Genomic DNA, 16492 nt, shown 5'->3' on the forward strand with positions numbered 1-16492 from the left:
ATATGAGGAGCACCCCAACACATACAGGCTGACAGATTATAGGTGATGCTGATGCCAGGAAATAGGGGGGACCACTAAGACTGTTCCTTGATATGTCTTCTGAAATATTAAAGATTTCAGCTCTAAATATCCTTTCTTACCAATGAGGTAGGAGTCATTCCCAGAGTTTCATAATAGGGGAACGATCCAGATTCTGCCTCATTTTAGCTTCTGCAGGTCACCATAAATTAGCTTAGAAGCCCCAAGCCTCCGTAATGACTCGAGCTGACTTGCATCCTAATTTTGACTATGCGGCATTCTTGCCGATGCCATCTGCATGCATGCGTTAGTCTCATACTGCCCTGGCCCATGGGGTGGAAGAAGGTTTATGTAGTAGGACCAGTCACTGTCATCCCTGCTTTGTGTAGGTCATCAGTGTGTAGTGCCCTCACCAAAGAGGAGGGCTGGATGAAGCCCAGAGGCCACCATCGTACACCCAGGCAGCTGCGGAAACCAAGGGCAGGGTGTCACCCAAGGGGACTACCCTGGAGTTACCAGTGTCATACTTGCTGCAGGCCTGCCCCACTGGCCACGTGAGACAGAGGAAGGTAGCAGACAGGTGGATTGCAAGGAATTCTCATCAGTTTTGGAGACACTGGTGCTTAGACCCCTGCCTGGCGCAATGTATTCAAACTGAGGCAAGAGCCTGATGTAGCAGCCAGATTGAGGCAAAGCTGGACAGAGGGGCACAGAGGTTCTCAGTTCATGGGAAAGACTCTGACAGGTTAAAAGTTATATTAGAGAAGGCCTATGAGGCACATGGGTCATCCTTCGAGTTTTGTAAAATTAGTAATTTTTCATCTGACTATAAAAGCTCTACCTTTTCACTGTAAAATGTTGAAATGCAAAATCGTATAAAAACAAATTCACATATCTGATCTCATCTGACTCTACAACCCAGAGGTAATGGCTATTAGTATTTGGTCTATTTGCTTCTGGATTTTCTTTTCTCTATGAATAATGAATATATATTTGTCTATCTCTCTGTCCATCTCTGTCTCTCTGACTCTCTGTCCACATATGTGACATCTGAAGAAAATACTGTATTTATATCTTCTTGTACTTGTTTCTTCCAACAATACATGGTGAGCATTTTCTTTGAAAACAACATATAATGGGGACATAAATTTTAATTATAACATTTATGATTCTCTATTGATAGATATATAGGTTGTTTCATATGTTTGTTATCACAAATATATATAATATATATTCTTGGGGTTTACCCCCTTTTGGTGTGGATTCTGGAACTCCTTGCTGTAGCAAGAGGCAAAGAAAATGCCCATCAGTGGATAGTGCCAGGGTCAATCACATAACACTGCAAGCCACCCTCAGCATGTTGATAGCTGTCCTCATGGTCACAAGATGACTACAGATATCTTCACCCACCAATATCTGGAATTAGCTACCTTTTCCTCCTGTGCCTTTTAAATAACTTTTACTAGAAGCTCCTGCCTCAAGCAGTCTTCTCCTCATGTTTTATTGGACAGAATTGGTCACATACTGTTTCCTAAGTCATTCACTAATGAGGAAAATGGAATTACAACCATTGGCTCAAACTACACAAGACATACTACCCTCCTGAGCATGGGAGAAAGGTCATTTTCTCAGAGCAAATGGCTGCATATGGCTTAAGAATGGAGCATGTACTATAGATCAAAATTAGAGCCCTCCAGAAAAGAAAGAGGGATTTAAGGGGAATTAATTTGGGTAGGCAAAACACAATCATCTCCAATATCAAATAAACTTGTTTGTTACCCTCTCACCTACATTATAATGCTCTTTTCTCTGATAATATTAACCTTCCTTAATTCACCACCTAGGCACTTTGTTTTCCTTAAATCAGACCTTTGCTGGTTCTCCACGGATCTTCAAGAAGTTAACAGAAAAATGAACATGACAATGATAATGAGCTTGAGATCTTGCTCTCCTTGGGGGCATTTCTGTTCGAAAAGGAAGTTCTGGAAGATAGAAACATCTCCAAGATCTACAAGAACAAAGAAAGAATGGGGCCTGGCAGGCACAGAAGGACTCGAGGCCCTCCTCACCTCATCTCTGCCGGCTCTCCTGCTGCCCCGCTCACCAGCCTCCTGCCCTTCCACCAATTGGCCAGATAACTCTCGTCCTGGAGCCTCTGCACTTTGCTTCCCTCTGCCTAAAACAGGCTTTCTTTGGACAGTCTTGACTTAATCCCTCACTTCTAAAGCTCTCTGCACATATACCACTTTATTAAAGAGGTTTTTCTTAATCATCTTACATAACATAGCACCTTCACTTCATTCTTTACCCTATTACCCTGCTTTATGCATGTAAGTAGAGAGTAAATTCTATGAGGATGGAATTTACGTTTGTTGTTGTGTTTTGTTTGTTTATTTGTTTTACTGTTGGTTCCTCATATGCATTCCATAAAATTGTGGAGAAAGAATTGGTGGCTGGCTTAAAAAGAAATGAAATTGAGCTATTTGTAATGAGATGGATAGACCTAGAGTCTGTCATTCAGAGTGAAGTAAGTCAGAAAGAAAAGACAAATACCGTATGCTAACACATATATATGGAATTTAAGGAAAAATGTCATGGAGAACCTAGGGGTAAGACAGGAATAAAGACGCAGACCTACTGGAGAACGGACTTGAGGATATGGGGAGGGGGAAGGGTTTGCTTTGACAGGGCGAGAGAGAGTCATGGACATATACACACTAACAAACGTAGTAAGGTAGATAGCTGGGGGGAAGCAGCCGCAAGGCACAGGATATTAGCTCGGTGCTTTGTGACAGCCTGGAGGGGTGGGACAGGGAGAGTGGGAGGGAGGGAGACGCAAGAGGGAAGACATATGGGAACATATGTATACGTATAACTGATTCACTTTGTTATAAAGCAGAAACTAACACACCATTGTAAAGCAATTATACCCCAATAAAGATGTTTAAAAAAAAAAAAAAGAATTGGTGGCTGGGTGGATACTTTGGCAACACGAAACTTAAATGGTCATCTTGCTTAACCTGGATCATAGCAGAAGTCAAGTAAGACCTAATCCTGCACAGGCATCATTCTCTGTCATAACCAGTGGTGCCCGTAAGTCCAAGTTAGTCAAGATTTCCCTTATTTAACCTACTTCCCTCTAGGCAAGGCCTTCATTTTCTAGGCTGATTTGTATATTTTGAAATCTACACAGTAACTATCTTTCTAACATGAAATAAAAGCTGAGTTCCAACTTAGAGAAATGAGATACATCATACAATTGTAATACTATCTAATTAATAAAACGTGTTTTAACTCTGATTAAAATTTATTTTGCATGCCAAAAATAGTCATAAAACCATATCTCAAAGCCATGAGAAATATAAGTATGCAACAGTAATTTAAGAAGTTACTGTATGAGTTGGAGTTTCCATTTGATGTTGCGTTTGATACACACACACACACACACACACACACACACACACACACACGTTTCAGAGACTTTCAGACAACATGCGCACATGGACATGATCGCCGACATGAAACTATGAAAAAGTCCATATTAGAGTTCAGAAAAGGATGTACTAGGAACTACAGCCACCTACCAAAGAGCAGAAGTGATTTCTGTTAGTTGTGGTATAAATATATCAGATGGTCCTAAAGACAACCAGACAGCACTGACAGACAGGTGAGGGGACAGCCTGTCTGAGATAAACATGGAAGAGATTCCAGCAGAACCTAGTAACACCCACTGTGCTGTGCAAGGGGACAGTGGTGGTCAGTGTGTATATATTTAGAACACACAAGCATCTCTGGGGAGACCACGGGATACAGGAGAGCATGATGAATGGCCTCTCTAGGTCTGCATTAGGTGAGCAAAGCCCAGGCAGGGTTGGAGGAAGATCGGGTAACCTCCAGCTTAGAACAAGGGCACCCTTTCCTGACACCAAACAGAGTTCTGCCCAGCTAACTCTTGGCTCCCACACCAAATTCAGAGAGGAAATTTTTTGGTGAGTCTCCCAAGCTAAGGAGCTCTGAAATGACAAGATGAAAAAACAGCAAACCCAAACAGGTCCCTTCCTGAAGGACTTCTGCCCACTGCTCCCCAATCTCTGACAGATCCCATCCCAATTCTTAATTCTGTACATTGGGTAATATATTCTATTTTTGGAATGCTATAAAACTTTTGTTCTAAATATCATATTTTCAGCTAATATTTAAGAATGTAGAATATCCTTATGTCATAACATATATTAAGCGAAAAACTTATGCACTAGTAGGTAGTATAGAATTACAACCTTAAAATATTTTATATAAATAGCACATACACTAATCCATACAAAAGTACTAGATAAATATACTCTATTATGGTAACAGTGCCCCAAAACTTGAAGTTATTTCTATTCTCCTACATCATATGTTGTATGAAAAAAAATTTAATTGGCTCTTTATTCCAAAATATATCCAGAATCCAAGCACTATCCACCACTGTCCCCACCCTGGTCTGAACCACCATCATTTTCTCCTAGATCATCGTCATCCTCGTCAGATCCCCTCATTCACCTCTTGATAGGGTGCCTGTCTTCCTTCCTGGCTACCCCGTGACTGATCATCTATTCTCCACACAGCATCTAGTGTGACTGTGGAAAATATGTCAGATTCCCCTGCTCAGATTCTCCAGTGGCTGCATCTCACACTCCTTTCGTAAGCCTCTCTAGTACTTTCCAGTCATCATCTTCAGCTACTGTCCTCATCTGACTCTCGTCCAATCACACTGGCCTCCCTCCTGGGCCTCACGCTTGCTGAACACCCTTCCTCTTTGCATAGGCTGGTCCCATGGCCTGGAACCCTCTTCCTTTAAATAGTACCCCCTTCAAGATTTTCATGTTACCTTCTGGAGCAATCCTACCATTGCCCCAAAACCCCACCTCCTCCTTCTGTTCTCACCAAGAGTCTCCAGCCTTCCTTCCTAGGGCCATGTGGCATCGTTCCAGAAAATGAGATTCTCATAAAATAGAATGTGGATGGTACACTCTGAAGTTGTGTGCAGTGTGAAGACCTTCCTTTGCTTTTCTTCATCGCTCTTATCACCTTCTAACACACTGTATCCTTTACTTTTGTTGTTGTCTATCTCCCCCTATGGGACTGTCAGCTCTGTGAGGGTAGGAGTCACTTTACTGCTAGAGCCTCAGTTCCTAGACCAGTGCCTGGCACACAGTACATGGAATGAATGAATGAATCACAGGGTAGTAGAAATAAAAGTCATTTTTCTTTTATTCCATCAATGAGCTATATTTTCTCTATTATTTTTAAAACCAGAAAAAATATAAAAAGTAAAAAAATGTATAACATTGACCCTTTCATTGCCCTTTTTCTTAGCTTGGAAAATAAATTTCCTGAACTCAAACTAAAGAACAACTAAAGAAGAATACCTGTTTAAACTATTGTTGAGTCGAACTCCCAGTAAAATACATCTAAGCTCTGTGGTTATTTCCACAGGTTTTCCCACTCCCACTGATTCTCGTGTAGTTTCTGATCAGTCATGATGGTGGGAGATGACCCAGTTTCATAACATCTGAAGCTATTCAATTTTTCTATGATACAATTCCATCTTGAGCCAAGTTGAATGGTCCAGCGGAGAGATGTTCTCACATTCTCTTAAAAGGTTATCCTTTTGGCTTTCTTTGAGATATTGTTTCTTAGACAGGAGAAAAATTGAAACTTATATCTGAGGACCAAACTATGAGATGAAAACTTTTTCTCTGTTACCTTCACCCAAGGGAGAAACAATTCTGAAGACTTATACTTTCAGTCCTAAAAATGTTAATGACTGCAAGTGAATTTGAACCTTACTTTAAAATATTATTTTTATCAGTTTAGACACTAACCAACTGAAAATTTTGTTATTTTGTAAAATATCTAAAAGGTGACTGTCTGACAATGGTAAATAAAACCAAACCAACAAACAAAAAAACAATAAATGAGATTTGTTTTTTCGGCTGCTTTTAGCTTTCTTTAACATGGCAGCAATTTTCTCTGTAATAACAACTCAAAACCAAGCAAAGACATACCAACCGTAAAGGAGAAAATAAGTCTGGTCAACAGACACTTGGGACCCACCATTAATCCTTTAATAATGGTCCAGAAATTGATTTATCTCCTACTGCTATTTTGTATCTGGAAGTTCAACTGAAGACATCATTTTTCCTCAGCAGGGACAGTAATTTTGATGCTAGCCTCTGTGAATAGCTTTGTATAATTTATATAGTTTTTAATTTTGGTAATAGCAACTAGCTGGCTAAGGCAATAAGCCCTTTCTATCACAGACTAAATAAAGAAATCTCTCATGTTTCAACTAACGAACTAAACCAAATCATAATGAGTGTGACTGTTTCATTTCACTTGGCTGTTACTCAAAGAAGGTTCATTTAAAAATGATTCATTGTTAATATGTATAATGTTCACACTAATATTATGATGTTCACACTAGTGTTGGAGAATTAGAAAAACATCAGTCTGTAATAGAATGACCCATTACATCAGCCAAAAAAGTCTTGTTTTCACTGAATTAATGGTTTTGTCCTCAGCTTTTTACCTCCTGAAGTGAGACAGGTGCTGAGGAAGCAATGGGTGGGGATTGAAGATGGTGCAGCATACCAGGTCATGTGGATGAGCCCCATCTTTTGAGGTTGTCAATAGCCTCACTAGTTTTATACTTTGTGCTGAAGATTAAAAAATACATGCACATCTAAATAGGCACTTCGCCAAAGAAGACACACAGATAGCCAAAAGGCACATTAAAAGATGCTCCACGTCGCTATTATTAGAGAAAAGAAAATTGAAACTACGATGAGGTATCACCTCACACCAGTCAGAATGGCCATCATCAAAAAGTCTACAGATAACAAATGCTGGAGAGGGTATGGGGAAAAGGGAACCCTCCTACACTGTTGCTGGGAATGTAAGTTTGTACATCCACTATGGACAACAGTATGGAGGTTCCTTAAAAAACTAAACGCAGAGCTACCATATGATCCAGCAATCCCACTCCTGGGCCTATATCTGGAGAAAACCATAATTCGAAAAGATACATGCACCCCAACGTCTATTACAGCACTATTTACAATAGCCAAGACATGGAAACAATCTAAATGTCCAACGACAAATGAATGGATAAAGAAGACATGGTACGTACATTCAGTGGAATATTACTCAGCCATAAAAAAGAATGCAATAATGCCATTTGCAGTAACATGCATGGACCTAGAGATTATCACACTAAATAAAGTAAGCCAGACACAGAAAGACAAATATCATAGGATATCATTTATATGTAGAATCTAAAAAAATGATACAAATGAACTTATTTACAAAGGAAAAAGAGACTCACAGACATAGGAAACAAACTTATGGCTACCAAAGTGGAAGGTGGAGGAGGGATAAATTATGAGTTTGGGATTAACAAATATATGGGATTAACATATATACATTACTATATATAAAATAGATGAACCAACAAGGACCCACTGTATAGTACAAGGAGCTATACTCAATATTTTGTAACAACCTATATGGGAAAAGAATCTGAATCACTGTGCTGTACACCTGAAACTAATGTGGTATTGTTTGTTTATTTTTTCTTTTTCAACAGGTATTTATTTATTTAATTGGGGTACAGTTGTTTTACAATGTTGTGTTACTTTCTACTGTACAGCGAAGTGCAGTTTGCTGTATCATACAGTAGGTTCTCATTAGTTATCTATTTTATACATATTAGTGTATATATGTCAATCCCAATCTTCCAAATCATCCCATCCCCACTTTGCCCCCTTGATGTCCATACATTTGTTCTCTAGGTCTGTGTCTCTATTTCTGCCTTGCAAACAGGTTCATCTGTACCATTTTTCTACATTCCAAAAATATCCATTAATGTACGATATTTGTTTTTCTCTTTCTAACTTACTTCACTCTGTATGACAGTCTCTAGGTCCAACCATGTCTCTACAAATGACCCAATTTCATTCCTTTAACATAGTATTGTAACTCAACTATACTTCAAAAGAATATATATATAATATATATGCACAAGAAAACACTAGTTTCAATATTGTGTATACCATTCTAGCAAATCATAGTAGTCACTGAAAAACTATTGATAAGTGTAGTTAATAACCTCTTCTCAGATATGACACATAATTATGATTATGTATGAGAATATCATATACTTGTCCTCGACCAAAGGTAAGTTTCAAAAAAGTATATGCAGATTCTATCAAAAGTCCATCCTTATGATCAACTTAGAAGTACAATAATTCTTACAAACTCTTGTATGTACTGTATTACTTTAAAGTTAAAGTCATTTAAAATAACCCATTGTGAGTTAATCTCAGAAATTAAGTTAATAATCTAATATTGTAAAAGTTGGAATACAAACTTCTTCCTACTTGCCATTTAGCTATCAAGATTTATATATTTCCAAGTTTCGTGCACACTTTTGTTTTTGAACATCTCTGAAAGCAGGCTGTGTCACAAAATGGAAGATAAGAAAGTACTGCATTATAATTTAATAGGAATTATTGTGTTTTCCTTCATAGTAGAACAGTGAAATATAAAACAAAGATGTGTTTTGCAATCAGTGCTTCTTGAATTCGATGAAATACAGGAATAGACATTGTTTCCCTGGCTCAATACCTAGATCTGTAGTATGATATTATCCCTGACTGAAAGCTGGTTAAATAGAATCTAGGATAGACAGCCGAGTGGCCCACTCACACTTAAGTCACGTAGCACAGCACTTGCAAGAAGTGAGATCTCAACACATGTGAACTAGCCCTCTCTTTGATAGCCATCAAATATCTAAGTATGAGTTGCAGATGCTATTTCTGCTCCCTGCCCAGATCTCCTTTACCAAGCCAGTGTTCCCATGCCTCCACCTTTCCTGGAGGCTCCCCTTTAGCCTACAGAAGGCACCTTGTCCAGAGTTGCTGGGAGGTTACAACTACCCACTTCCTGGGGTGACTCATGACCAAAGGCATAAAAGCCCAGCTCATTTGCCTAAAGGCAGGCAATGCTCTCTCACGATCCAGAGCTTCCCCTGGCACCAGGCTGAAGCTGGACTCCTGAAACCACACCTCTCCAATTCAGTCTGTTTCCTACTGCGTTCCCCTCACTCCCTTAAAGGTTTCTCTTAAGAGCCTGCCTTCAGTAAATCACTCACAGAGGAACTGCCCAGTCTGCTTGGAGAGAGTCCCACCTAAGAGTCTGTTTCCTCATGTTTCAGCTGGGTGTGGGATTTCTACTGGTTTTCATGAGGTGTTTGGCCAACATAATCCTGTGAAAACAACCAGTTGAACCTTGGGGAACCATATGTGTTTATATGTCTGCCCTCAAAGTCTCAGAGGAGAAACAGATATGTAAATAGGCAAACACAAATAGTAAAATGCACACTTGTAAGAAATGCTACAGAAACACAGGAGCAAGAGTGATCACACTGCCCAGAATGCCACTGAAAACTGCACCGAGGAGGTGAAATGTGAGTTCATTCATGAAGACATGAGACTGGCTCAGGCAGACAGAGGGAAAAGGCAAAGAAATCAATAAAAAATAAAAGCCTACGTAATACGTGAGCTCGCTTTGAAAAATTATCGTCCAACTGAAGGAAAAGTACATATCCCGCACTCCTTGAATCACTTGCTAGGACTCTGAAAGCAAGTGGATATTCATAAACTATTGAAATTGAAAACTCTCAAGGAAATCTGTCACGGAAGGGTAGAGTGGAAATTAGAGAAGTTGAGAAAAGCGTTAAAATGTTTGTTTTTCCTTTGGGCAGAAATCTTTTTAACAAGTGTGTTATGAACTGAAATGGGTTCCCTTAGATTCACATGCTGAATTTCTAAAATAAAGAGAAAATGCCAAGTGGTAACACTCAGAAGTTTGAGAAAGCGTGTTGTGTTCCCAAATCTGCGAGTGGTTTGGCATGTAGGATGTAAAGACACAAACTGGTATGAGATCAGTGTGTGAATACACACACACACACACACACACACACACACACACAGAATTATATACAATTCATGATCAATTACATGATGGAGAACCAGTAAAATGTAAGTAGGAAAAGGAAATCAGTCGATTTTAAAAAACTGTAATTGTTTCACTTTATGTGAAGTATGCATAAGAAAAGAACTCAAAAGGTATAAAAAGATATAGAAATTGAGTTTGATAAAGAGGACTCTAGTGCAGCACAGAGAATCTGGGGAAAGAGAGTGGATGCTTTGGGGAGGGCAGCCAGTTGAGAGATGCAAGAATGGAGGTACCCAAACCTCAGGAGGGAGGGGAGCACAGGCCCCTGGGGGATTGGTCTGCTCTTCATTCTGGTCACAAGCACTCACTGTGTGTTGGGCCTATTCTGTCTCTTGCACTTAGTAGGTAAGCATGCAGGCACATAGACAGACCCTGTATGACACACAAGATCAGGCTATAAAACTTCATGGAGAAAGCCCAGGATAGGTTCTCGAGGAAGAGATGGGCTTACACATCCCTTGGCCCTGTAATGGGTGTCAGGTCCCTTTGTGAAGATAAGAGATACTCGTCTCTCCACTGAAGTGGACATTTCTGAATCTCAGCTTGGTAAAGCCACTTCCATGAAATTGATGGAGTCACATATTTTCGATTTCTCTGTAAATCACCATTACACTTTTGATGAGCCCATAGCAAGCTATTTAACAAGAGCCCAGAGAAGAAGTGATAAAGGTCTAAACTAAGACAGTGATCTAGGGAAGGAGAAAGGGGTGAGGGTATAGGGAGGACACAGAAAGATCTATTGGGTAAAAATAAAATAAATGCAAATTGACTATGCTTTGAAGGAAAGATAGAAGGAAGCAGCAAATACATATTTGTGCCACCTTAAAAATGCCTCAGTGTTCATCCACTAAAATGATATTAAATAGCCTAACATTTGTTAAATCACAAAAGTGTATCAGTTCACAAAACTCAATTCAAGAGGGGCGGAAAAGGGAAATAGAACAAGAGCTATCTACCTATGCCATAAAAACAAGATACAAATGTTTAAGCTAGACCTGCAAACTAGGAAAACAAACAGAAAGGTACTATTTTTCCCATACAAAATTTCACTATTAAACTACTGGTGCACTAATTACAGCTGTGAATCACAGCTATGGTAGGGATAGAGTAGGATAATTAAATAGTTGGATTAGAAATCCCACTAGGGGATTAAGGACAGAAAGGGAATTTTAAGGGAGTTTGGGAGACTGTTGTAAGCTAATGACCACTCAAGAATCCAGTAACCTAGCAACAATCTACACTACTTTGAAGGAAGACCAGGTGCATCCAAGTGCCAGACACACTCAAGTCACAAACCCTGATAAAACACAAGACAACAGATACAGGGGCTGAATCTTGTTACATGAAGTCAAAGAGTTGATAGTCCTTGAAGACTAGCATTTCTGCATGCAGCCGAGACAGAAATATAGGAGAAAGGGGACATTATACCAGAGCCCAAGATGAATTACCATATTTTAGTATATGTGACCACACTTCTGCTAATACACATATGATTTAAATAGCACCATGACAGTCCTGGTTAGACCATATAGGGTCAAAGGAGGAACTAATCATGTAAACCTTGATGTCTACCTAAAAATGAGGAAGAAGGTGATCTCCTCTCCCCACTTTTTCTTTGATTATGAAAACATGGCCCTCTTTGTTCTCGGCGTTGTGCTCCCTTGCCTGTCTGCTTCCATCTCTCACAAGCATCCTATACTAATAAACTCACTCTTTGCCTGCATCTTTGCCTTATGCTGAATTCTTTCTGCAATGAGACAAAAGGACCTGAGCTTCAGTGAATCCTGACACCAGGTGAGCAGTTTCAATCAAATGACAGTGGTTTCGAGTCCCCTGCTAGTCAGGGATTGTGGGTTCAAGTCCCAATCTGAGATGCAAGTGGGCTCAAGTCCCAGCTCGTGGGTTTGAGTCCCAATCTGAGTTTTGGCTGGGTTCAAGTCCCACCCAAGAAGGAGTGAGGTTTCAGCTACACGGCATTGATGCTACTTCAGTCTCCTCTTGGCAAAGCCATATCCCATGACATTAGGGAAGCAGGTCCGAACATAGCCAATGGCTAAGTATTGTCCTTAAGTATCCAATGACACACACCTTCCTGCCAAAAATGAGCAGGCTCAGCTAGGAGCTCTTTCTGTTAGAAAGGAGGTTTGCTGAGGTGTGGAAACTTTTGTTGCAAGGAAAGAGCCAGCAAAGACCTATCCTCCCTTTGACCAAAGGGTTGCACCTGGCAATGACTCAACTCTTGAATGTCAAATGAGAGTTGACTGTTCACAGCTGGCCCAGATCCCCTATACAGAGCTGGTAACCCCCATCCTCCAACTCCTCTGCATGCCATCTGCTAAGGACTCACAGATGCCCAGCTTCGCATAACTGCCCACAGGTGACACCTTGCTGTCAGGGAGAAGGACTTCATAGTGTGACTTAAGCTCTGGAGTCCTTTGAGGATGAGGTCAGGGCTCATTATTTCCACCCTTGAGCACATCCTCTTTCCTATTGTTTCCCTCACTTCCTTTAAAGTATTTCTGTTTGTCTGTTTCCTGAACAGCACTCCTGACATAAATCACTTAAACCCAAACCCCTGCCTCAAGATCTGCTAGGAAATCTGACCTAAGACAAATGGGTTAAAAGCAAGATGACTGGTTTCAAATAAAAACAGTCAACCGAGATTTTTAGCAAGAAAAGAAAACACTATTTAGTGATAATATTCATAATCCTAACAATACTGGTAGAAAAAGAGATGCTTCTATTTTATTAGGTCTCAAGATAACATAATGGTCCAACAGAGAGGCGTTATGTACTAATTATCTGTGACAACAGGAACATTACATCAGCAAAGCCAACTAACAATTGCATGTTGTTTTCCTTTGGAATTGTATTTCCAGTAATACATCACATCATCATATTTGTATGTCATTAAGTATGTGACCTTGAAAAAAAGTTGCATAAACTCTCTGATCCTCAGCTTCCCTATCAGTATAAGAATGCCTTCCTCCTGTGATCAGGATGAATATTAATGAGAGGGTCCTGAAAAGCAATTATCATAGTACCTGGCTCTCTCGAAATATTAATTTCCTTCCACTCACCTACCTTGTCACCATCAATTAATATTTCTTTTTAATGTGCTGGCTTATTATACCTTAATCAACACTAAGATTTAATCCAAGTTTATTCTTTTGTCATTGCTGAAGATGCCGTGATCAGTATGAGTGACTATTTCCCATGCTTCCAGGAAAAAAAAACAAAACAAAACATTAGAGAGGGATGGGATTAGCTCAGTTACTGTAGTGGATATTTGTGTTTTTACCTGCCCAGCATCCTTTTTATTTATTGTTTGTTTGTTTGTTTGGTAATAGCATGCTATTTTTTCCCTGGGAAACAGTCCTTCTGCATTTATGAATTTTTATTAAAGATGGTCTCCTACTCACAGGAGGGTTGAGCACTGACTCAACTGAATCAGTCAGATTCATTTCTCAAAAATGTTTGTCTAAAAAACAAAAAATGCTTGTCTTGGGTGACCTTATCATGGACAATATGTGGCATTTCTTCCTGACCACAGTAATGCCCAGAAGATAGTGGAGTCCTCATTATTTTTTGTTCCTTGATCTCTCAATTTCAGCTCTTCTTTGACAGGTCTTTGGTTTTTCAATCTACATATCATTTCAATAGATTGCTTCTATTGTTATTAGACAGAGATAGTCTCTGTTGCCTGCAACCAAAAGACCTACTACAATGACTCAAATTAAAAATCCAATAATTTCAAAAAGTCTTTAAAGAGGGACTTATGACTTCACATTCTAAAGGGGAATGGTTTAAAGAAAAGGCAAATGAAGAGACCATTCTCAATTTTACTTGAAGGGATCAATATCATAATTATTCATAAATATATATGATGTATAGAATCACTTGCCAGTTCTGACGCCAATGGATTACATATCTTAATTAAACTTTTTTGACACTAGAAATATATTATATAAATGTTCAGGTACCACTTTACACCCCTTTTATATTCCATTGATGTGTTTTATAACATAAGCCCCTGCTCAATCTAAAAATTAATATATTAACAGACTTTAGTATCTCTACCTTTGGGGTTGGAAATACAAATATTAATGGTATTTTCAAATTATAACTAAGTTATGGCAGAATGGAAGACTATCCCAGACCTTATGATTACAGATGAATTCCTAGGAAGCTAACAATGCACTATTTTACAGGGTATGTCCTAGTATCTATTGTTAATCTGCCAAATAGGAATTAATATGGTAGCAGCAGACCCCGACTAGTACCTGGATGATTCTCACAGTTAAGAGAAGCATCTGTCCAAACATGCCCTCCATCCATCCCACCCTTATTGCCAACATGCAATCCCACCACTGGGCTGCATGCAAATATGCTTAGACTAGACAGGCAACAAAGACACGAGAACCTCCGTGGAGGAATGTTCAGCAGGAATGTTCCTGGTCCATGGAAATGTAGAAAGCCCATGGTATTCTGGACACCAAGTAAAGGTTTCTAAGGTGCTGTGACATTCTCAGTATCTCTCTCTTTGGTTTTAAGCCACTAAGTGCTCCAAGTTCTCCTACCCAATCCCTTATGTCTTCTGTTTCTCTTAGAGAAACCACTTCAGGTCAAGTCCATTCCATTGCACACTCATTCATTCACTGATATTCGTTCATTCAGACATGTATTTCTTGGCAGCTATGTGCAAGGATCCCAGCTAGACTCACTGAATACAATGGGGAACAAAACTGACAAAATCCTGATTTTTACAGTTGTGGGGGTGGGGAAGGAATGGGCAAGAAGCAGGTAAATAAATAGGCTAAGTAGACAATTTCAGACAGTCATAGGCACTATGAAGAAAATAAGTAAGATGAGTTGGTTGAAAGGGACTGGTTTGGTGACCAAAGAGGATGGTCAGAATTAAGTTTGGTAGTTCAGGAGGGACTCTCAGGGGAAGTGACTTTCTTATCCTATAAAGGTGTCAAAGAACTGTAGAAACTGACTTAAAATTGGAGGGAAGGGCAGAGGCCACCAAAATACACCCACAATGTATTGGTTATTTTAGTGTATGTGTCCCACTAGCCTGTATCTATCTGAAACACACAAACACAGGATATCTTAGTTTTAAAAAAAGATCTTAAATCTCCTCGAAGCCACACATTTTATGTGGGTTGCAGTGTGCTTTGTAAACATAAAAGATAAAATGACTTGGCTACCTGAAATGCTTGGTTTCTTGAGAAGAAATCATTCTATTTTTTCCCCTTTGGCATATTGATTACTCATTAATCCAGCAAAACAAAGGATTAATTAATCTCTATGGTTCAATGAAGAATAAATTAGTGCAGTTTAAAATGGGCCTGATCCAATATTACAAATTGGAGGAAATGTTCCTCACACTCTCTCTCCATTCACTTCTCCAAACCTAATCTCCGGAGAATGGTCTTGGAAAACTGAATTTACTTTGCATGGTATTTTGTACTCTTGCTCCTTCTTTAGAATTCAATCTCTTGAAAAGAGCTCATTGCTTTTCCCAAATCCCACTTTAACTATTTCCAAACACAGAAACAGTACCATTTTTAAAGAGGGCTTTAGACATATCACATATCTGAAACAAAATTTTCCTATGTAGAAAACAATTTGAATAGCCAGTTTTTCAAAACGGAAAATAATACAATAGCCACATACATTGAGGCATTTACATAACTGTTCAATTGTTGAATGAAAAGGACTCACACAGATCACATTCAGTCAGGATGCCCCTGGAAACTACAAAACATGAGGTACAGTCTCTGAGCATTTCATGGAAAAAAAGTGGTGTGCTTTCTAAAGTCATTCTGTTGGTTCCAAATAGAGTTTTTTCAGAGCTATAAAAGAATCTAATGTCAGATTCTCAGAATGCACTAAGGGATAGGATCTACACTTGTGAAGAGAAGCCTCCTATTTGAATAGTCAATATCTAGGATATGATATCCCCCTCAGTATCCCCTTCCCATTTTTGTTGCAATTATATCAGTTTAAAGGAATTGTGCACCTAGAACTGGCCTCTGGATTCTTAACCAAAATTCCTACAAAGAGGTAGCACTTGAAAAACTGGAGATAGGACTAATCTTGATCTCCTACAAGCTTATCTTTTTTATTAGATATTCTAAGACAATGATTTTGTTTTCTGTTTCTCTCTTTGACAAGAGATGATAATTTTCAGGTATGAATTTTAAAACAATAGATGAAAAACCAGCTCTTCCTTTTAATGTTAAAAAATGAAATCTTATCATAGACTATATCATGGATAGTCAATATTTATTTCTATAATATAGTATCAGCATATATATTAGTATCAAAAGGATACTATCTATGGCCAAGGGAATTTACATGTTGTGTTCTGACAATACCATGGTTGAAAGAGTTCAGGACTGGG

The sequence above is a fragment of the Phocoena sinus genome, chromosome 11, assembly GCF_008692025.1.
Source record: "Phocoena sinus isolate mPhoSin1 chromosome 11, mPhoSin1.pri, whole genome shotgun sequence".
NCBI classification, from domain to species: domain Eukaryota; kingdom Metazoa; phylum Chordata; class Mammalia; order Artiodactyla; family Phocoenidae; genus Phocoena; species Phocoena sinus.